General features: G+C 44.5%; 1 protein-coding gene across 6 annotated transcripts in view; it reads right to left on the reverse strand.

Moving 5' to 3' along the window:
* The window catches only part of WASHC5 (WASH complex subunit 5), a 1,117,936-nt gene that overhangs the window by 427,662 nt on the left and 666,400 nt on the right, over nt 1-23,874 (reverse strand). The gene's annotated exons all lie outside the window — the stretch shown is intronic.

Consider the following 23,874-nt stretch of genomic DNA (forward strand, 5'->3'; position numbering starts at 1 on the left):
TTCTTCTTTCCAATCACTTTCTTTCTGCCAATCCTTCAAAAATGATGAACCCTCTTAGAGTGTGGAAAACGAATCCACAGTCTGAAAACACCAAACAAATTGGTGATAGGGGGGCGATTTCCTTTCAATTAGGGAAGATCACTCCAAAACTCCTCTTCTACTCTACAGGAATTGCAGGTAAATTCTAATGATGTTGAAGATACGTTTCCCACAAAGGCTGTTGATGTTTTGTGGCACGGTAGATTCAAGAATAATACTGGAACCTGGAAGGAGAATACTGAAATTAGGGACATCTACCATGCCACAAAACATCAACATCCTGTAGAGTAGAAGAGGAGGTTTGGAGTGATCTTCCCTAATTGAAAGGAAATCGGCACCCCCCCGCCCAATCTCTAGAAAAGAGAACATATTACAAGTATTTGAAATGCTGTCATTAACCAGATCCTGACATATCATTAAGAGATGCAAGATTGTCACCTCAGGTAAGGAATGCTTTGCAGCAATGTTTGAAGTTCCTGCCACATGATAATGCAAGATATTGTGAATTTGAGATACTTCCCTGTCCTTGTATATGAGTGGACATAGCTCCATAGGGGTGTGGTGATGCGCCCGCTACCTGATGTAACACTACCAAATGGTGCTTGGAGAGTCTCCCTGGAGCCTTGTGCCCTCTCTCAAAGAGTGTGCTCAATTCATTCCCGAAATACATGTAGCGTCAACCAGCAAATGCAGAGACAGCGGAATACATTGCCCAGGTATCGACCAGATGGGGAGAATGACTGCAGAGCAGAGTATCCATGTGAAACTGTACTATTATTAGGGAATTTAGTGAGCGCAGATCCTAGCTTCGGGAAGCAAAGGATCACTTTAAAATCATAAGGGGAGGGGGCGTGGCGGAGAAAACAGCGAGGAAAGCACAGATACAAGGGGGTGGGGAGCGGACAACAGGGGAGGCCGGGCAATGAACCAGCACAATTGCTCCTGGAACAAGGCTGTTCCCTGACAGGAGATCAGCATACCTCCCAAAACTGGCACAGGATCGCATACACACACAAGGTGTTCCAGAAATGTAGTAGAATGGTGCAGAGCCACTGAGGAGGATCAAATAATTTCCAAGTTGGCGATACATGCTTCAGAACCCTTTGAAACTTTACAGTTCCTTGTCAGACCTAAAAGTCAAACTAATAAGCCAGCAACAAAAACCAACACATATCAACTAATAAAAGCTTTGAAAATGTAGAGTCCCAAGGGGAATAACCAATCCCAGGGGAGGAAACAAGGGAAACTGGGGAATAACCTATTAGAGACGGGTTTAGAAACTGCATCACCACCTCATGGGTATAATGGATATAACTGCTGAAAGGAGAAATTGCTGTAGTGCAGAATAGCCTGCGAAGCACTAAACCTTTGAGACTGCTTGTTTCAGGAAGGGTGATTGGTAGGAAGGTATTTGCAAGTATCTACCTGGGATAAGACGTAGAGAATCCAACATGGGCCATCAGGGTTGTTTCAACTAGAGTTAATCTCCTTGGTTTGACTTTTCAAACTGATGCTGATCTCCTTGATTTCAAGGACCACTGCCGTAGCGGTAAACTCACACAGAGATTTCTCTACCTGCATAGCATATGCAAACCAGCATTTTGTTACGCATTCTTTTAGAGTATTAGGCATGAAAAGCTGACAAGCTCCACACCTTTTGTCCTTATGGTCCTGCAGAAGACAGCTGCTGCACACCTGGTGTTTGTCTTTACAGGCTGCTAAGTACCATTTTTTAGACTCAGACTTGAACTTAAGTCTAGCCTACTCATTAAAGTTTCTACTTGCTTCCTTAACCAGGCAGGGTCAAGTCTTGTTGGTCAGCAGTTGCCCTCTAAGCACTGTTTCCTCATGGTCAACAGTGTTGTATCGATCAGTGAAACTTGAATTTAAGGAACTCATCCCAAATGTTTGAAACAGCTGGCATATAAGGGCTAAGTTCCGCCCCCATTTCCCTGTTAGCCAAACCAATTCGAACAGTTAAATATGTAAGTCATGTAATCAGCAGAAACAGTAGAACTGATCGCATTTGCCAACATTTGAAATGAAGAAAATATTGCAGTTAGCAGTCGCTTATGTATGAACTGGAATGTTTAACAAGATGAGCCTTCAATACTTTATACATAACATTTGTTTATATCAGTTTGTGCAGATTAATTCAGTTAGTTGGCGTTTTAATGTACATTAGCTTGCATTTCTGTCTTCTTTGTTTACATAAACATCTGGGGACGCATGCATGTTTGCAAACCCATTGTGAATTTGTTCTGAAGTTTGCAATTAAATCTTTTCAAAAGAATTTACTTTTTCAGCAAATATTGCATTTCATTTGAAAATTCTGCGCTCTCAGTTATGTTTTAAATAAGTTGCTTGACGCTTATTATGGCAAAGCAGAGAGATCATTTGTTTTGAAAAACCATTTTCAAACAGAAAAGTAAGAAGAGGCGTATTGCTTAGGGCCTCTCTGGTCTTATTCTTTTCACATAGAAAGACATGAATTTTTAAATTCAGCAAGATTTTGTGGCTACAGTTAAAACAGGTTAACCATATCATGAATCTGAATGGTTCAATAACATTCTTTGTATTATTCACCTGTGCTTGGAGCGAAAGTGTAAAATCCCATCGTTTTGAATGGATAATTGTGAAATGCTATTTCTGTCAAAGTCCACAAGAATGCTGCACTTGTGAAATGCATCCCTGGCAAAGTCAATATGAATGTTCCATTTGTGGCTGCAGGCCTATGGGCCGACTCACAGTTCAGAGCTGATCAAAATATAGATATATAATGAAATGTAGGACACCCCCTTACTGCAAATAATTGAGAAACTAACGACAGGGCTCTCATATCCTCTGTGCCCCCTTACGTCAGTCAAGTGTCTAGTTGCAGATGGTCTAGAGTATGAGGATGCAGTTTTCGGGTTCGGGATTGGGTCCGGCTAGGTGACTGTGTTATGCTCCATTGAGATGGTCCCCGATACTTTGAAGCTGGACGACCCAGGCACTACAGAAAGACGACCAGCACAGGGCCCACGATGAAAAGAAACCCTTAATACTTGAACACACTTATCAGAAGGCTGGATGGGCAGCTTTTGGCAATGGGGAAGACTCTGCTCCAGCAAGGCCCATCTTTGGGATGGAGAGCAGCAGCTGCAGGAGGATAGATCTTGGTCCACAAGCTGGTCACCTGAAGTTCCATGCCAAAACTCAGAAAGGTGATGATGCATTAAAGTATGGAAGCCCCTCTACAACATACATGGTTCAAATAACCCATTCTATATATTATAGAATGAGCTATCCTTTGGAACCGCTTTTGGATCAAACGATCAGAAAGCGATGGAATGGAATAAACCAAAGTTTATTCTAAGGTTTATTATAGGGGAGACAGGGGCGGACGAATGCTTTGAGAATACTCACCCCCCTGACTCCGATTTTCCCAAGTGACTAGGCAGGTTGACTGGGAGTCGCTGGAGGTAGGTTTTCCTGCCATTGGATCCAGTAGAAGATGCACAGGAGCTGCGGTTACAACGATTCTTACTATCGGGTCCAGGAGCCGAGTGCAACCCTTTTCGACGATGAAATGCAGCAGGCCAATGCAGGCCTCTTCAGGACACCCTAACATACGGAGGAAGGCTGGTTCCAGTGACTGTCACTGCACACGGGAGACAGCAAGTGTCTCTCCAGTCACGGTCGAAGAAGACTTTCCAGGACAGGATCCCTTGATGCTGGGAAGCTGAAACCTGTCAGGAAGGCGACTTGTGGCACAAACTAGTGACCACCAACATTTGAGACGAAAACACTAAATGGCGATACTTCTGTTGGGGAAGCCCAAAGGAGAGCTGGTCGGTACACCGGGTCATCCAGAGATGATTCTGAGGGCTCAGAATGGCTGGATCTCAAGATGGCGTTGAGACTGGTTGGTCTCACCAGTCCAAGGGATGAAGCACAGCAGAGGGCCTTTGCCGATCAGGTTGTCCATCAGACCTTCACCCGGTCAAGCACAGGAAGGTATTGCAAGGGTGCAAAAAAAGGAAGCTGACACAAAGGTGGCAAAGTTTTGGTTATAGTCTTACTACTATGTGAAAAAAAGGTCCTTACCATACCCTAACCTCTAAGTGGGGTTTTCCCTGCCACAAAACTAATACTAAAAGTATGTGTCAGAATGTCTGTCAAATTTCTACTTTTATCCCTCTATGGGGTTCATCACGAGTTGGGTGGAGCGGTAAAAATGCGGCATTAACACTATTACCGCTCCTCCCAATATTGAGTTGGGTAGAAAGTGGGAGGTTTAAATCAACACTGACCATTTTTGGCGCTATTAGCGTGGTGCTAATTGCACCGGCGCTAATAATGCAGAGAAACGGGAATGGGGAATTATGGCCACACCACAAATCGGGATCCGATGCAAATTGCGCCGGACCAGGTTGCAGTAATGCCAATAGCGCTGGGCGGTATCCTGGCACAATTATCGCTGCATACCACCCGAATCGTGATAGAGCCCTATATAACTAAAAGATAAAGTTCCTTCTTTAAGGAGAATGGCACCCTTCTCCTTTGGCAATGTTTAAAAGATTGTTCTCTCAAATTAAAGTTATCAGGGGGAATAACTCCCTTCCCCTGGCTTGCAGGTTTCACCCGGTCTTTGCACAACGTTAGTTCCAAGAGAATGGCTCCCTTCTCTTGATGTGGCTCCTTTTACTGTTCAATACCCTACGCCTGGTACAATTTATCCCCATTTCTTAACAATGCCAGAGGGAAAAGACTCCCTTCCCCTGGATTCTTGATGATCTCTCTCAGTTCCAGACCAAGAGAATGCCTCCCTTCTCTTGGTATGCTATGCTTTGGTACAGATCAACACAAGGCCAGTGGGAATAAATCCCTTCCCTTTGCCATTTTGACTGGTTCTCAACAACGTGCCAGATCTTGTCATGGTCCCAGACCATTCTCTGGTGGTCAGTGGTTTTCCTTCTAGCACTGTAACAAGGAAGATTTCCTCTAATGCTTTCCGCTTTCAAGTTTGGGTCCCCGTTAGGGAGAATTCTCAGAAATATGCTAATTCCTCTCTACCTTTGAGACCCCCAGTACCTTTGCTGGATTTTGAGGACTTGAATTTATTACCTGGAGAGAGTGAGACCCTTTTTCCCACTCTCTCATGTATTTTTTGCTATGACTTGAGCACTGTGTTTGTTTTGGTTGTGGAGTCTAACAAACTCCATAAGCATCATCTTTTACATTGCACCACATAGCACCTTCAGTGTAGTGGCACAGGGAAGTCTTTCAGATTTCCAAAAGGTTTAAATACCTTCTCTTGGATAAACTATTGTGTCCCAGAGCAGTGAAGTGAAATGGACTTTACTTACATTGTAAACTTTCTAGACCCAGCACACACCATCTTAAAAATGGGCTGCTGGAGGGGTTACTTAGTATACCATTTGTCTAGTTGATCATGTAACATTTTTCCTCGATGAATGGCTGGTGGCAGTGGTTTACCTTTAACTACTGTGGTGTGCTTTTACCGCGGATGCGTTCGCAGCTGCAGTAAAGCACCCAAGGGTGCCATTTTCATCAAAATGGCACTGGTCTTTTTTCGACATTTCTTTGTGGAAAGGTCCTTCTTGAGATTTACTCTGCGCGGCAAAACATGTTTGGTCCTTTTGTTCATTTGGTCTTTGGCGGGATTCTCGAGTGAAGCCCACCTCTGGATCCAACATGTCTGGCGAGGGCAGGAAGTGAGGGCAGTGCCTGAAACTTCCTGTGCTTAATGCCCTTAGTTACAGGAATGCACCCAAACGTGATTGACCAGCTCGCTGTCCGGCAAGGACAGCCACCCTGGTGTATGACTGGCACCTAGGCTGGAATGAATGGGAGAAAACTGTATAAAAGGCAAGGCTTTTTGGCTTGGAAGGCAGAGTCGGCCACTGGACGAAGGAATCCAAAGAACAACTTGGAAGAGCAACCTGATGCAACTCCTGATCAGTTGGTTTGCCCGGTGAACCCCTGCTGCTGTGCTGAAGCTCCAAATTCGTCTCGACTAGAGAATCCCTGCAAGGACGACTTCTCCCCTTGAGTTGGTGGGACCAATCAACTCCAAAGTAAGCCACCTGGACATCCTCTCGAAGCTGGTTGAATTTCCACTGTAGTTTCTGCTGGAACCGAAGAGCCAGGGAGAGGAACACCAGATTGTGTGCGTTGCTTTTAAGTTCACCAAGAGCTCCAGGAAGATCTTCCGGACGCCCAGGAAGCACGACTGACCAGGCCTGAGCCACCTCAACAGAGTGCTGGACACCAGATGCAAGGTGTTGGGGAGAATTCTCAAAAATGTGCCAATTCCCTCTACCTTAGAGACCCCCAGCATCTTTGCTGGATTTTGAGGACTTGATTACTTTTACCTGGAGAGTGTGACCCTTTTTCCCACTCTCTCGTGTATTTTGATATGTCTTTTACCCTTGTGTTGCCTTTGGTTATAGAGTCTAACCAACTCCATAGGCATCATCTTTTTCATTTGTGTCACACAGCACCATCAGAGCAGTGACACAGGAGATCCTTTCAGGATTTCCCAATGTGTAACTACCTCATCTGGGATAAACTACTGTTTCCCAGAACAGTGGAGTGAAATTGACTTCACTTAGACCTGTACATTTCTAGACCCGGCACAACCTATATTCCTATAGAGTGCTGGAGGGGTTACCTAGTATCCCCTGTGTCAAGATACTCATGTAACAGTCAAATGTTACCCTTTCCTCTCAGAATGGCTGGTGGCAGTGGTTTTACAACAAACTAACATGATTTTTCCCGACCGCGAACTATTCGTAGCTTCGGTCGGTAATGTTAAATCGCCAGAGCCATGTTTTTCAAGATGGTGCCCAGCCATTGTTGCTAAAATGGTTCCTGGTCTTCTTTTTTGCCATGTCTTTGTGGAAAGGTCCTTCTAGAGTTTCTCTCTGTGGGCCAAACCCGGTTTGGTCCCTTTGTTCATTCGCTTTTGGCAGGCTTCAGGAGTGAAACCCGCCTCTGACTCCAGAGTGTCTGGGGTAGGCAGGGAGTGTGGGAGGCACCCAAAAACTCCCTGTGCTTAGTCTCCTAGGAGACCCCAATGCACTCTGATGATTGGCTGGCTGACTGTCCGGCAAGGACAGCCACCCTGCTGGGTGAGTGGCAGCTAGGCTAGAATGAATGGGAGAGAACTGAATAAAGGTGAATCTCTTGGCTTGGAAGGCAGAGTCGACTACTGGACGAAGGAACCGAAGAAGAGTTTGAAGAGGACGGCTGCTGCAACTACTGGACCATTGGTTTGCCCAGTGAAGCCCTGCTGCAGGTCCGATTCATCAAGTTCGCATCAACAGAGAAGCCCTGCAAAGGATGACTTCTCCCTTTGAATTGGTAGAACCAATCAACTCCCAAGTAAGCCTCCTGGACACCCATCTCAGAGCTGGTTGCATTTCCCATCTCGGAGCTGGTTGCATTTCCTCAGAGTGCTCCAGGAAACCGTAGAGCCAGGGAGAGGGACACCAGTTGCGTTACTTGTAAGCAGGCCAAAAGCGTTTGGAAAATCCTCCGGACTCCCACGACGTCGGACCGACCAAGCCTAACCACCCTCAGCTGAGTGTCGGACCCCAGAAGCAAGGACAGTCCACCTTGACAGCCAGGACCGGCGTTGTTACCCGTGCGGTAGCTGAAATGCGAGATAGCCACTGAAATTGAAGTTTGCCAGTTGTGAGCTTTTGTCCGTCCCAGTGCAGTGCAGGAGTCCCCCGACGTCCTCACGACAGAGGCCAAGGAACAGCGAGATCTGCAGGAACTGCCAGGAACGGAAGTCTTCAGCTGCCTCTTTTTCTTCATTTTAAGGTGCTGTAAAACAAGACAGAGAACTTACTCTCACGGTGAAAGTGCTTGAAACTTTTGCAACTCGCAGGCCTAATCCGCTTGTGAACAAACATATGATTCTTCTTTTTACAAACTACTTCCAAGAACTTGTGCAGAGACTTTTTCGTTTAATTACCAGAACTGCTTTAACCTATCCAAGACTTTAGCCCATTGACTTTGGCCTAGCCTATTGAATTGACTCTTCTGGTGAACTCAAAGTATTTGCACTAAGAATAATTGTAGTCTTTTATGTTCTGATAACCTCTGCCTTTTACTCCTCTTGAAAAGTATTGAAGTATATTTGTATGTTATTATATGATTGCCTCCTTCTAATGAATGTTTTATAACTAACTGATAAATTAATAAGTATTTATCCAGGAAACCTTGAGTGTAAGAGTTTATTTGAACACCTGTGATTGTAGACCTCTGTGTAACATCATTACTGCTCACATTCCCCTCTTGAGATAAGCCTGGCTGCTCAATACGCTACCAAAACTGTGTAGTACAGACTTATACGAAAGGTTGGTTTGCTTACACCTGTAGTCATAGTTGTGTGTAGTGTTCCCAGATGGTACTGCATATAAACTTTGCCTAACACAAGGAAAGCCCATCTAAACAGCCAAGAGTCTGGAGTGGTGCTATTTGCTGAGCAGCAAGGAGCTGAAACCGCGAAGTGCCACTGAATAGAAGTTGGTCCTTTTCTGTCGCCGACCGTCCTGTTGCAGTTCAGGAGTCCTCCAGATGTCCTCCCTCTTGTCCCCACGACTGAGGCCCAGGAACACAGGATCTGCAGAGCTGCACAGGAACAGAAGCCAGCTGGAACCATTTCTTCTAACCAAAGGTACTGTAAAGTCTAAGAGAACTTACCTCTTGTTGTGTAACCTCACTTGTTCTCACTGGAGACATGTCTTGGTTGCTTCAGAAGAGTTGCTAACAGCTTCTTTACCTCACAAGCTTAAGCAGCTTGTGGCCATACTTGGATTTCTTCTTTTCTACAAAGACGTCTAAAACATTGTGCAAGACCTTTACCTACCAGCATCAATTGCTTCAGCGCACCTAGACTTTTGTCCAATCGACTTTGGCCTGGCCTGGCTCCCTGAATGACTCTTCTTCCCCCTGACTGTGTGTTTTGTCTTCCCTTCCAGGAAGGGGTTAACTTACTTTGCATTGGGGGTTACCAAAAGTACTTACCTGCTTAAGAATATTTGTGAGATCTCTGGTTTTATTCTAATAACCTTTTTCTTGACATACGCCTAAGTATTGCCCTAAATGCAAAAGTAATATATTAATGTCCACAGTGTCCCATCTATTTAAGTCACCTGACGGTGTAGGAAGTGTCTGTGTGCCATCCCAAATGGGTACTTTCTGATTTAGAGAATCTAAGTGTGTATTTTGGAGTGTATTTTTGTGTTACTATTATATTGCCCCTTCTTGAAGAAGGCTTACTCAAACTGACTTTTAAATTAATATTTGTTAATCAAGAAACCTTGTGTGTGAGAGTTTATTTGAATACTTGTCACTGTGAAACTCTGTGCAACTCCCCTACTGCTCACATTGACCCCCCTTGAGATAAGCCTGGCTGCTCAACATGCTACCAACCTGTGTAGCACAGACTACCAAAGGTTGGGTTCCTATTGCCAGGATGTCAGGGTTGTTTTAGTGCACCCAAAGGGTACTGCATACAATCTTGCCCAACAGTCCCAGACCCTTCTCTGGTATTCAATGGTTTTATGAGTGCCACTGAGCATTTTCTGGATGCTTCCTCCGTCAGCGGTTCACTTTGCATCCCCACCGGACCTGCTGTGTCCCCTTTTAACTTCACACAGGTTCAAACACGGCTCTGGTTCTTCCAGGGATGGGCCTTCCGCTCTGCTGCTCCATGCACCTTTGTTAGGGAGATTTATTATCATTAGGCTTCATCCCCTCTCCTGGTGAGACCCCCCAAGCACTTTTTGCTGGACTTCTGGACCTTTTTCTTTCAATCCTGAATGAGTGGAGCCTTTTTCCACTCATTCATTCTTGTGAGCTTTTGTCTCTTTTGGAACTCTATTCTTTGTACTCTACCTGTAGTATGGAGTCTGTCCGCTCCATAGCTCTTAAAGGCATCTGTGTTTTTAGAATTGCAGCACACAGCTCCTTATGGGCAGCGTTGATGGGGACCCTTAAGGGCCTCCTTTAAGATCCTTTTTCTATATCCTCAAGTAACTACAGTTACTAAGGATGGAGGGATACTTACCAAAAGTCTAGTCTGAGACATTGGTAAACTCCACCTTCAGTGGAGTGCCAAAGGGATACCCAATATCTCCCTTCTCTCTTCTCCCAGTTATGTCTGGTGGTAGTGGACATGTTCTACCAACTTTTGTGTATTTTGTATACCGCAGGCTATGTCCATAGCCTCGGTAATGCACAATAGGGGCACCCAAGTACCAACTTGGTGCCTCCCTTCTTTTTTCGCCATTACTAGCGTGGTTGTTCTCGGTCAGCCCTTCTTCTACCATTCTGAGAGGGGGAGGCCCGTGTGTGTTTTGCCTTTGGCGGGAACCCTTTGGTATCCCTGCCTATTCTCCAGAGTGTCTGGGCAGGCTGGAAGTGGGGGAGGAGTTTTCAAACCCCCTGTCCTTTGTTTGCCAGAGTGCCTGAATAGGTCCAGCTCCCACAGGAGGTCTGGCTGTCGAGATTGGACAGCCAAACACCCCTTTCAATAAAATGCTGAGAGAGATTGCAGAGGAGTGTGTGCTTGCACTGTATAAAAGGCGAGGCTTCTGGAGTGAAAAGCAAGTTGACCACTGGAAGCTGAAGTAACCGAAGTCGACGACGGCCAGAGACGCTTGCATACCCTTTGCAACACTGAAGTGACCACTGCTGTTCTGACCCCGTTTTATGTACAACAGGAGCTCCGGAGAGGACAATTCCTTCCCTTTGGCTGATGGGACCGAGTACCAAGACCAACTTTGAAACAAGCCATCACCCGAGGTGCTAGGAATTTCCAGAGCTGCGGAACCCCAATACCAGGAGACCTGCTGCCCATTTCAAGTCCATCGTCATGGAAAGGACGCATTCATCAACATCTTAGCTGAACCTGTAAGGACACTCCAGAGATCCGATCCAACTCACCCAGGCCCCTAGTCCCCCCTCAGAGTGTGGAACTGCAAGAAGCAAAGAAGATTGACCGGGCGATCGTGTCCTTTGTTGGTGCTGCCGAAAAGGCGCCAAAACCACAGTGAGCCAAGAAGTTCCTGAAAGTCATGCTACAGGTCCTCCCTCGAGACTGCTGCTGAAAGATCCCATCCATTGTCCTGCCTTCACTTATCAGACCAAGAAATCAGGAGGTCGGGTCTAGAGCTGCGACATCGCGGAGCATCCAGTATGAACATTTTCTTTTAACCTAAGGTACTGTGGGGAAAAAGGTATTACTTACCTGATTCAAAGAAGTCACTCCAGAGCATTTGGAGTGCACCTAGAGGTGTCCAGGGCAAACCCCCTCTTACCTCAGACCCAAGCAGCTGCTTGTGTCCCCTTCTCGAGTCAGTTTTAAGGTCTCCTTTGTTAGTTGTTAACATGCTGCTTCATAACACTAGAAACTGGAAGAAATCCACAGGAACTCTTCATAATTCACTGCTTGTCAAAACTTCAAGCCCTCTACAAACTGCCTTTAGCTAGGGTTGCATTTATAGGCTAAACTGACTTACTAGGCAAAGAACCCATTTCTAGAACCTTGAACTAAGCTTATGTTGCACTAACAAAGTGACTACTATATGTGTTTGCGCAGTAAATGTATTAACGTATAAACCGCATGGGTGAGCAATAACCAATAATACGATAACATTGTCTTTCTAACGTTGCTACAAATGTAACCGTGAACAAACACAAAAGTTAAAGTGCCCTTTGAAGTGTATTATCTTATCCTCCGAGTGTTGAATTACCATGGCATTTATTTTCTTACAGCCAAATGTAAAATGAAATAATGTTTAAATTATGTTCAAATTTTGATGCGTAAATTGATGTATATGTTTGTGACTGTGTGAACGGTTTTAAATATTAACCAAATGCACAATACAATAATTGAAATTATCAAGTATTCCTAAGTGTACTAATATAAACGTCTGAAGTATTTAAAGTGATTCTGGTGTAAATATAAAAAAATATATACTTTGTATATAAATATATGTGTAAGTGCTTCTTTGTTGTGCCTGTCTAGCTAAGATTCAGTGTACTACAGCTCACATCTTCCTCTTAAGATCAGCCTTACTGTTCTGCCACTCTATCAAGGTCCTGAGCTAGTACAGACTGATACTAAGAGGTGGGGAATCTACAAACCACTGGGATAGCTAACTAACGTCTTACTACCAGTAGGACTTTAGCCTTCTCCTTCAGCCAGCGGGCTCCACAGTGTTCTTGCAGATCTCCCACGTTTGCGGTCACAACTTCTCTGTGGGACTAGACGGTCCACTGGGTCGCGTTAACGCCACCGCTCTTTTCAGTAAGGGCAGAAGGGTCTGCTCCTACAGAGGCCCCGGATGACTCTTGCAGCGTCTCGCCGGCATCTGCTTTTCCACCTGTTTCTGTTAGGATTCGAATCTACGGGGTTCCTCGCTCCTTCAAGGCAACGTCGAGCCAGTCTTCAGTTTCCTTCATGTAGGACTGGTCCCGCCTCTGCATATCGTCAACACCTGAAGTGTATGATCACGGGGGTTCTTCATGACTCCTGTGAGCTAGCTCAAGGCAGTCTTTGAAGGTGTAATCTTCATGCTTCTGATGTTCTTATTCATCCTAGTACTTTCTACTTGGTTGGTTTAATCATTATGACAATAATACATAGGTTTGCTCTTTAAGGAAGGATTGGACGTGGAATGTAGGACTAGGGAATGTGTGGGGGTGATGGGATTTCTAGGGCTGCACCCCAGGTGGTCACCCTTCTCCCCAAAGGGGGAGTTCCTCTCGCATTACACCACCCCTGCAGGGACTAATGGGTGGCAGCCTCACCTCCCTAGCCTCATGAGAAGGGGCTCCTCCTGGGGAGAAATGGCGACACAATTGTGAATCGTCACAGTATCCCACTCTGGATTATCTACAACCATGTTTGAGTTAAAAGAGAAGAAAAACGATTTGCATACAAGACTGGTCCCATCAGAAACCCCAGACATGCACTGCAGCGTTGTTGGGCCTCATCAGCAAGGTGAAGTTGAGCTGCAACTGTAACCAAAAAGTCTGTTTCACAGTATCAGCATGACCAACTCATAATGAGGCCCTGTAATTGGCAAAAACGAGACATGTTGAACTATATTGAGTCCTTGTCCTTACTACTGTGATAGACACCCACACACACATATTTACTTACAAAAACTACTTCTCAGTATTGAGTGAGCCGCACATTTATAAAAGACAGACATGCTGGCTATGCTAGAGCTTGTCCTTTGCTACTGATCTCGCAATGTTCCTGCGCGGTATTGTTCCAGTGTGTCTATTACTTTCTTGTGCTCTTTTCAGGACATTCTAGCATCGAAGACTTGGTAAAATCCCATCTCCTAAAGGGCGGGTTTGGAAGCAGAAGTAGTACACAGGCTTTATTTGACACTAGCCAAAAGTACCCGTACTCCGCACATGTTCTATAGACAGACAAGAAAACGCCCACCAATTGTTGAAAATCAATGATCCTGTAAGCCTGTGTCCAGAGTCGCTTATCGCTTGATATGCTTTGTACTCTGAAGTAAACTGCACTGAGAATGGGAACGTGTGGCTGGGTTACATACCCTCGAGCAGACATGGAGGGGAGGCGAGAGTTGGCATGATGCAGTGTTAGAACAGTTTTTCTGAAGTCCAAACTAAGGGCTTAGTAAAACCATTAAACTGAGACTACAAGACTCCACTCTTTGTATAAGGCTGTACCACGCGGGTTCATGGTAGCGTAGACGGAGAAGCCAGAATCAGTACAAAGAAGGAGAAATGACCTTACCGTAAAGTGTTCTTTTGTATGCAATTTTCGTTTTTGTGCTCCCAGTGTGCCTCTGCTAGAAATCGAATTTAGGTATCCTTTACATCTGTTGCCATTATTGTTTTTTGTGCTCCCAGTGAGTGTGCCTCTTCCTGCCACCTCTCCCCACCCTGTCCTCTCCACTAGGGCTTAAGCACTTACACTATCAGAGCTGCTGTCATGCACTAAGATAGTCTCATTGTTCTGTTTGTCTTACCCTACCCTCCTCCGTAAAAGCTCTTGCAATGTTGCAAAGACTGTCAGGCACGTACAATAATTTATGTTCATATGTAGTAATCTGTCTGTATTTTGTTCTATGTTGTACCTTTAACGCATAGCACTTGCACATTCTGAATGTTCCAATGCTTATTACGAATACAGTTTTTACTCTCCCTCCTGTATTTTAGCACTTTGAAATGCGTGTTTAAATGTATAGGCGCTATATAAATGACCAATAAATAAAATCATTCTTCTCCCGCAGATTTCTCATCTTGATAGATATGCATTGTCCAGCTCTGCTGACCGAAGGTTTCCTCCGCAGGAGGCGCAGTGGACCTCAACTCGGCTGTTGAACCGTCTTGCGCGGTGGTCGATCGTCGGTTCTGGATGTGACATACCACGTCACCACGCCGCATGCCTCCGTTCCTCCCACTTTTTCTTGAGCTCAAAAAGGTGCTCAGCAAAACAGAAGGCGGCTAACCTGCCTAAAATTAGCAACTATGGAATAGAAACCAACAGGTTAAAAACATTCCAATTAGAAAACTTTATTCTTTAGTAAACGAGATGAGCACCCTAAAGCCATCGGCAACGCACTTCATGAAATCAGAAGCAGAGAGCCACAACTCTTTCTGAGCGGGGATGGCTGGGAGGGGTGATGAGGAATCTGAGGGAGAAAAAACCTTAGAAAGAACATTACGGTAAGATCATTTCTCCTTCAATGGATCGCTTTTCTCCTGCAGATTACATATCTTGATGGACTCCCAAAGCAGTAAGCTAAAAGAGGAGGGCAGAAAGGCTTACACAAGCAGGTTCTGCAGAACCGCTCTGCCAAAACGTGCATCAGCCCCACGTGCAACGTCAAAAGAACAATGCTTTGTAAAAGTATGCAATGAAGACCACATGGCAGCACTGCAAATGTCCCGAACAGGGACCCCCGTCCCCTTTGAAGGGCCATGGAAGTGGAGACTCCCCTGGTGGAATCGGTCCTGATACCCGGTGAGACTTCTTTACTTGCTGACTGATAGCACTCAGTGTTAGGGAGAATTATCCTTTCTGTGCTAATTCCCTTCAACCTTAGAGACCACCAGCTCTCTTGCTGGACTTTAGGAGTTTTTAATTTTAACTAACAACTGGAGAAGAAGGACTGGGCAAAAGGGCCTAGTGTGACACTGCGCTTGCAGAGTAAGATAGACTCATAGGAGGCAGCAGGTGGCTGGATGATGTGGGGACGTTGCCCAAGTACTCCACAGTATTAGCAAACTAGAAAAAAAGGTTTTTCCAGTCTCACTGCGCCAACATAAAAAGTAATAGACACTGCTTAAGTTGTAGATTTGTTTAATGAGGTGGTGTACAGCCCGACACGTGTTTCGAGCAAACCTTGCTCTTCCTCTGAGGCTAGTACGTATTAAGTAACAAATGTGATTCAGGACAAAATCAAATATTTGCATACAATTTCAAGTAGAAAATATACAGGATAATTAATAAGAAAAGGGAAAAAAAGATTTTAAATTAAAAAACACATCAAAAACATTATAGATTGTATGAACCATTGATTGTGGGGTCAATGGTTTTGACAACTATATCCAATCAGGGCAGGCGGTATAACAAGACCAAATTATAGGAAACTTCCATGAGTTAATAATTGTTGAGAGCAGGAAACATCAAGACGAAGTCAAGCTACGTAAATCACGAAAATTCTCAAGAGATGATCAAGACTACCGAGACAACAGGGTTTATACATATCAACCCAAATATGATCAAGTATCCAGATCCAGATCCAGTAGTATAGTATCATCTGCAGCAAGTTCTGACCCAGACAGTGAAACTGAGGCACAATCCCACGTCACCCCAGAAAGCGGAGATGAGCCAACCACAGATCCCCAAGCTGTGGCAATAGAAAATGCAACTGCAGAAGAGAACATCCCACGACCTTCACCTGCTCCGACTGCTTTTTTAGAACAAATCAAGCGCTACAAAAAAGGGAACCGGGAAGCCTTACTTGCCAACGCCAAAAAAACAGTTTGCTTCCAAACTCCAGTCGTCACAAATACATCAACCCCAAACACACCACTCGGGCGGTAACCAACACCGGTGGAAACGCCCCCCCCAGCACCACAAAGGTTTACCAGAGCCTACCATCAACAACAACTGATGAATCAGAACCATTGAATCTTGTTTGTAATTTAAGTAAGCATCATCTCTCACCTGCTGAGCATGCTGTAATGAATAAAGGTTTATCTTTTGCACCTTCTGGATTCAATAATTTTGTGGATATACAGATAGATAGTTTTAAGTTTGTATGAAAACTTAAACTTAAAAAAATCCCAAGGAAGCTATACCAGTACCATCAGATATCACATTACAAACCATGCTTAACACCCATATTTTGATGTCACTAGAAGATAATATACAGTCAGAATCTAGCATCTTGAATATTTTAAGTTATCTAGACATTGAACAACAAAACCTGTCCATCAAAGAATTAAGCTCCAAATCTAAATTCACACCTGTATTCGCCCAAGACAATATCATTGATACGTTCTACCAAGAAGTCATCAAGGATATACATCGAACATTAGATAAGCCGAAACCCCCTATTGCAGCTATCAACAAGTCGAACCCAAGTCCAACAGAACAGACAGCCCTTCAGGGTTTGGCACAAAATCACGATTTAATCATCAAGGAAGCTGATAAAGGCGGCAATGTGGTTGTAATGAATAAGGCAGACTACATTTCCATGGGCCTCCCTCACCTCAATCAGGTGGGCTGCTATCAGAAGTTATCTTCAAAGCCTATCAATCAGATCAAAGGAGAAATTAACAAAATGATCTTTGAGTGGCATAAGAAAGGAGTTTTATGGGATACAGGAAGACAATTCTTAACAGCAGATGGTCCCACTATGCCAACAATTTATTTCCTGCATAGGTTGCACAAAGGGTATATTGAGATACCTGAAGGCAGGCCAATTGTTAGCGGAAGAGGAGGTGTGTTGGAGCCTTTTTCCTCATATATTAATGAATGCCCGTTACCTGCAATGCTCACCACTCCAGCATACATAAGAGACACCATGCATGTTCTTCAAATTTTGCATGATTTACCCTTCCAACCTAACCTATTAATGGTCACTTTGGATGTCAAATCATTATATACATCAATTAAACATGACATGGCTATTCAAAGTGTAGATTACATCTTTCGTCAAACATCTGCTTTATTCTACGTACACATTGAAATGCTTAAACAATTCCTGCCGTTCACACTACAAAACAACATTTTTATCTTTAATGATACGTACAATAAGCAACTTACTGGAATCGCCATGGGTGCATGTTTTGCACCTGCATTGGCCAACATCTTTATGCACTATATTGAGCAGGAATTAGTCTTCTCCAATCATGCATTTAAACCATTTATCCATCTTTGGAAACAATATATAGACGATGTTCTTATGCTTTGGACAGGTAAAACAGAACAACAACTTCTGTTCATCAACTTACTCAACTCCAACACATGGGGCATCCAATTCACCTGCTCCTCCAGCTGCAGTAGTATTGATTTTTTAGATCTTACTATTTCAAATACAGACTGTGGCTTCATAACGAAAACCTTCAGAAAAAGCACCTCGGTGAATTGTGTCCTACATGCAGACAGCGGTCACAAGAAACAAGTCATCTTGAATATTCCTAAGGGAGAACTCATCAGAGCTTGACGGAATTGCTCATCATCGCAGGACTTTGACTTAGAAACCAAGCTTATTCAGAACAGATTCATACAAAGAGGTTACAATGGTAAACATATTGCAGCCACAGCCTAAAAGGTCAGCAAATACAAGAGATGCATTACTTCAACTGAAAAATAGAGCCTCAAGACAAGGTCCTAACAAGATTCACCTTATAACCAGATACAATACGGACAGTCATGCTTTGTATACCATCATGAAAAGGCACTGGCACCTATTACATTTGGATGTGGACATATCGAACTGGATTGATCCTTTTCCTAATTTCACCTTTAGTAAAGTAATTACCGTCAAGAATATATTTGGCCCCTCCTTCAAGCACAATCAAGAATCACAATCTACTTGGCTCAGCCAAGATCGATTCAAAGGCTTCCGTAAATGCAGCAGCTGCTCAATGTGCCAATACACTCTTGAAACCAAAAACATCCTGTTCAACCAAGGACAGATACACAGGATTGACTCATTTATTAATTGCACACCAAACTTACTGTTTATTGTATTAACTGTGTGTGTGACAAGAAATATATTGGCAGCACCATTAGACCTCTCAAGAAGCGAATTAGAGAACACTTGCCCACCATAGCCAGTCAGGACGCAAAATTTCCACTGGCCAGCCACTGGCAGAAATACCATCAACTTGACCTCAAACAGAATATCAGATATGTAGGCCTTGCCAAAGCCACATTACCCCCGGGGGAAATTTAACACTGATACTCCGGAGGCTAGAAGCAAGACTTGTATGCCAATACATGACTGTATATTGTGGCCTTAACTCAGACCACGAACTAGCTGTTTTTTTGTAACACATTAGCTCCTTTTTTGGATACGCAATAATAAAGTCTTTATGTGTCTCTTTCCGTTTACCCTCTAACATATCCACATCCATAATTGTTTGTGTGCCACTGACCAAGTATGTTAATATGCACTAGTGCTTAGCCAACCTGCCAATTAGTTGGACCATGCATGGGTACACCTTATTTGAGAAAGCAAAAAGAACTCAGCGACACTGTCATAATATCCCTAGACACAAGAGCAACTTTACTCAATGACATACAAATCGGCTAGCCGTTTTGCCGACTAATTTCACCTTTTTATTTATTTTGACCTCACGCCCATTATCTAGCTCAAACTTTAGGTGCATTAGAGCCTTATTTTATTTTTACCCATGAGTTACAATTAATTCATTGATTCGCTAACAGCGTACTTGCAATTTGCACCTTATTTTATTATAATATGTCCCACGTAACCATCAACACTATTCTCTTGAAATTTCCACAAAACTGCTAATTTCTCATTGCAGGAATCACGCAATTTACTTGATTTAACCTATTGCCTTAATGTGGCTCCGTGCCATTCCCTCCAATCCTAATGATTCCTAATACCATTCAAAGATGGCAGCCCCACAGTTAGCCCCTCTTCTGTAGTCGCGCATGCAGGAACTAACGCACGCGCATAAAACTAAGTAGTAAGCCCGGCGCCCAAACGAAGATTAGTCGCTTGTTAAAGAAGACCACGAGTTAAGCACCTTTTCACGGTCGCTTAAACCCCTGTGCATCCACAGCGGGCCCTTTGTACATTAAACCCAGAGGCTGGCACACGGCAGCCGTTTTACATGATTCTAACGATGGCTGTTTACTTTTACTCTTCCATGCAATATTGGGACTCTCTCTTACATCTACAAATCGCCTCAACATACCCAGTCCGACTCTTAATGTGCAGTTCTTCGCAATTGCGAGGAAATTTAAAAGGTATGCCTTGATAAATGCACAATTTGCTCTATAGCTTTTTATAATGACAACTGTCAAGCCATTCAATGTTGACAAAGCCATTGAGTGCCCATGAACACATTTTCTAACGACACATTGTATTTTCCACAGTTCAATCACATTCACGTATGAATGTGCGCATCAGAAATTCTTCAATCTAAGGTAGAAAAGTTGATCCCAATTTTTGGTCCACATATGCACAATGTTATAACAAACGCAACACTATATTGAGCAATTGGACTATATTAGTTAAATTAACGCTATTGTTGCTGCTCTGTTTCCATCCCCTGCTTTCTCTTCCTTGTGTATTTAACCACTCTCCTCAAATGTTGAACCAACTTTCCTGTTTCTCGACCCCCTTCGACTCTGCCATTCATCTAAACCACAGTATTTAAAAAAAAAAAACAAGTTAACATCCACAACCATATGGATGAACAATGTTGAACTATGTGTACCCATTTGCCAATTTTGTTTGTTCTCTACGTAAACTGCAACCTTAACCTGCTAAATGACATCCTCTCAACAATTATTAACTCATGGAAACTTCCCATAATTTGGTCTTGTTATTCCGCCTGCCCCGATTGGATATAATTGTCAAAACCATTGACCCCACAAACAATGGTTCATACAAACTATAATGTATTTTGATACGTTTAATTCTTTCTATTTTTTTCTTCCTTTTTCTCATTAATCACCATGTATATTTTCTACTTTAAATTTTGTGTAAATATTTGATTTTGTGCTGAATCACATTTGTTACTTAATACGTACTAGCCTCCGAGGAAGAGCAAGGTTTGCTCGAAACACGCGTCAGGCTGTACACCACCTCATTAAACAAATGTGCAACTTACGCAGTGTCTATTACTTTTTCTTTTGGCGCAGTGAGACCGGAAAAACTTTATTTGAACCCTGTAGTGAGGCCTTTTTCTCTTTCTCTCATGTGTTTTGACCCGATTTGGATTGTGTTTCCACTGTTTTGGAGTCTGACAAACTCCAACAGCATCTACTTCTTGTATAGGGACACACAGCACCTTCAGTGAAGTGTCACTGAAAAGTCTGTTGGATTTCTTTTAAGATTTTAAGACTTTTTCTTGTGTGAACTACCGTTCCCAAGAAATAGTAAAGTGAAATTGACTTTACTTACCTTTTCTATTTGTAGATCCAGCACACACCATCTTATGTGGAGTGCTTTGTGGTTACCTACTAGCCCCTTATCCTACTCTCTCATGTAACCGTTTTTCTGTTACACTCATTAATTTAAATGGCTGGTGGCAGTGGTTTAAATTTTCCTACCATTGTGCTTTTCTACCGCAGGCTGAACCCTCGGTTGCAGTATAGCACCCATGGGTGACCATTTCGTCAAAATGGCCAGTCTTTTTTCGCCATTTTCTGTTTGTGAGGCCTTTCTTGGGTTTTACTCTGTGCGTCGAAACAGATTTGAGCCCTTAGTTTGTCTTGCCTTTGGCGGGCTTCAGCCCTGAAGCCCGCCTCTGGCTCCAGTGTGTCTGGAAATGCAGGTTGTGACGGAGGTTCCCGAAACTCCCTGTCCTTGGTCTCTAGGAAGGCCTGAATGAAACCAGTCCGGATTGGATGGCTGTCTGGCCTTTTAGGACAGCCACCCTGCTGGGTGATTGATAGTCTAGGCTGTGCATGAATGGGAGAAACCTGCTTAAAAAGGTGAGGGTTTTGGGACTACAGGTAGAGTCGATCACTGGGAGAAACACTGGATGAAGAAACCATGAACAAAGCTTGCTGCATCTTCCTGGATGTGTGAATTGCCCAGTGAAGCCCTGCTGCTGTGCTGAAACTCCTTTTTCAATTAGACAGAGAAGCTCCGGAAGAGGCGACTTCTTCCCTTGGGTTAGTGGGACCAACTAACCCTGAGACGAACTCCACTGGACCATCTTCCCTGACTGGCTGTATTTCTTCGCTGCTGCAAGAACCGAGTGACAGGGGTTGAGAAATCCATGGTCGAGTGCAAAGTCTGAAATCTGGCCAGATGCTGCAGATGTCTCCTCGGAACACTCCAGAAGCAGGACGACCAGAGCTCGAGTCCCCTCACCAGAGTGAAGGAGCCCAACCGGTATTCGGGATCCATGATGGTGCTGTTTGCCAACCGCTGAACCGTGAATTGCTGTTGAACCGAAAACAGCCCGTAGCTACCGCTGAACTCCAAATTGCCACAGGGGAAGCCCTCCAGATGTCCTCCTTCTTGTCCCCACGACTGAGGATCAGGAACCCATGGTCTGCATCACTGCAACAGGACAGAATCCAACTGTACCACTCTTCTTCAAACCAGAGGTACAGTTTAGACTTGCGGTACTTACCTCATCATCTTTGAGCTGTTCTTTTCTCAGTTGAGACTTGCAATGGCTTACCTTCAGAGTTGATTCCAATTCTGCTTTTCACAGCTTGTGACCCTACAAGTGATTTTTCTACAAACTCTCTAACTTTGTGCAAGACCATCTAAGAAGTGCTTCAGTTCCATAAACTGTGCTCCAATTGATATTGGCTGTCCCGACTCCCTGCAGACTGTAGCCCATTGACTTGGATATTGTTTGTCCCTCAGAGGTGGTAACTTGTTTTAGACTTATTGCTGGGAAAATAACTACAAATCGCTTGCATTGCCTGAGTGCATTTTTCTGCAACTTCTCCGCCGCGGTCGACGCACATTTAAAAATCAAAGTACAATTGATCAGTAGTGTTTACGGCATGCTTTTTGACCATCTAGCACCCAGTTTTGAACTTGAAGCTTTACAATATAAGAGCTTCTCTCTCCATTCTCCACTGGCCTTGTTGCACACGGCCACTTCCAAGATGGCGGAACTTTTACTGGTGCAGTACCGATTTCCTTCATTGTGCCTGCACCGAGCCCCCACCATTGGCTACTCTTTCTTCTTTAGCCAATGAATGGGAGCGGGAGACAGGAGCCGGCCCTTCCTCAAAGGCCCGCATTGAGGCCCTGTCTGCTGCCTGGCTGGGTCTGGTTGGAGGGGGGTGGAAGGGGTCTGCCTCTACACCCCACATGATCACATGGTGGCTGTTGACCCTTTCTTCAGAGCCCACTGAGGACATCGTCTCTCGCTTTTTGTAGGTTAGTTATCCTATATCTAACAACACTTCCTACACGGATGACTTTCCCTCCTTCTCATCTCACCTGGACTACCACTCATTAATGCAAGCTGTGCCTTGTAGCTTCGCTGTGTTTTTTCACCTGCTCTGCTAATTCCGTATTTGGCTGTGCCTAGTGGCTGCATTATGCTTTCATCTGTCCTGCTGTTCCTGTCTTGTTCTGTCGCTTCTGCCTGCACCCCCCTACATGTTCTCCCCTAGTGTCCCGACCCCCCCTTCCGCGCCCTTCCTTATTCCCCTGCCCAACTCTCCTCTCCTCTCTCCTATTCCCCCTCTTCCACTTCACATACGGTGCTCTCCGTTTCACCCATCTACTCCAATTGTTTCCCTATCGACTATGCTACCCTCCTCACTAAGTCTGGTTGGAAGAAGTTCAAAAAGGATATCCTGGTCTCCAAACCAGGCCTCCCTATCGCTGATATCTACACTAGCGCTTCCTCCAGACACCAACATCCTCTTTTTCGTCCCCAGGCCTATGGACTCTTCATATAGTATCTGTGCTCTTTCCCTACTCTTCCTCTCCCATTAATGGTGGTACACGGTGGCAGGACCTCATGTCCTCCTTCCACTCCTCTAAGGTCATCATTAATGTCTACCTCAAGGGTACCGTCTTGGTCCAAGGCCCGCAGGCCAAACTCCTCCTCTTCCAAATGCTTCCCGCACCTTATCAATTTCCTTTCCTCTCCCGCTGTCCCTGCTCTCCCTTCTTCGGGTTCCCTGCCTCCACCCTCTGCCACTCCTCTGGCGCCGTCTTAATCCTCCTCGGCTACCTTGCCCTCTCCTCCTACCTCCTTTACCCACCCTCGGGCTCCTTCTACAACTCCGCAGGGAGTACCTCTGATTTGCACCCCTCTCCGGAAGTCTTCCAAGGATGGCAACCTTCTCCACCTCGTCACTCTTAACGCTTACTCAGTTGTCAAACACTCCTCTCACATCTGCCGTCTACTGGAAGAACTTGACTTTGATGTCCTCGGTCTCACCGAAACATGGTTCACGGCCAGCTCGGCCACAAGCTTTGACACTCTCCTTCCTTATGGCTACAAAATCCTCTCTGAACCCAGAACCAACCATTCCGAGGGGTGTAGCCTTGATCTTCCCGGAGTGGATTTCTGCCTCTGTCCCCCCTACGCAGACCTACTCCTCCTTTGAATGTC

Source organism: Ambystoma mexicanum, chromosome 5q (assembly GCF_040938575.1).
Source record: "Ambystoma mexicanum isolate Mex_15411 chromosome 5q, UKY_AmexF1_1, whole genome shotgun sequence".
Lineage (NCBI taxonomy): Eukaryota > Metazoa > Chordata > Amphibia > Caudata > Ambystomatidae > Ambystoma > Ambystoma mexicanum.